The following is a 684-nucleotide window of genomic DNA, read 5'->3' as shown; positions in this document are numbered from 1 at the left end:
AAGGCATATTTCCTGTTGCCAGATGGCTTGCCTATCTCCAAAAGTCCATATTGGCCTTCAGATGTCCTCAGGCCTGAACTCTTGGTGATTGTGGGAAATTTCAAGCAGATACAACGTACACTGTAGTTACAGCCACTTTCTCGTTCATCGCTAAACACTCAAAATGGCTACCATGCCACGCCCACACCGTATAACGAAAAGTTTTTCTTTTAATAACATTCATCGTTAAGATCTTAAGATGACACACACCAAGTTTGAAGCTGATCGGATGAAATCTCTAGGAGGAGTTCGTTAAAGTATAGCACCTTGTCTTTTAGGCGTACTTCCTGTTGCCACTAGGGGGCGCTATGACTTTGAGCAAATAGTGGCGTGTATATGTTGTCAGGGGCGGACTCTAAACTCTAGGAGGAGTTCGTCAAAGTACGACATGTGGAAATGGGCAAAATCGCACTAATTTTGCACATTCAATACAAAATGTCGGACTTCCTGTTGGGTTTAGGGGGGGCTACAATGGAGTTGTCCACGCTGCCATGCTACATATGTTTACCAAGTTTTGTGACTCTACGTTAAACGTAATGCAGGGGCTGAATTTCATAATATTGTAGGTGGCGCTAGCGAGCCATTTTTGTGCGCCTATTCCCAAAAACCTTAAAATAAATAAATTTTCACCAGACTTGATGCGAC

The sequence above is a fragment of the Etheostoma spectabile genome, chromosome 4 (assembly GCF_008692095.1).
Source record: "Etheostoma spectabile isolate EspeVRDwgs_2016 chromosome 4, UIUC_Espe_1.0, whole genome shotgun sequence".
In the NCBI taxonomy this organism is placed as follows: Eukaryota; Metazoa; Chordata; class Actinopteri; order Perciformes; family Percidae; genus Etheostoma; species Etheostoma spectabile.
The sequence above is the reverse complement of the archived record's forward strand: the minus strand, read 5'-3'. Positions refer to the sequence as shown.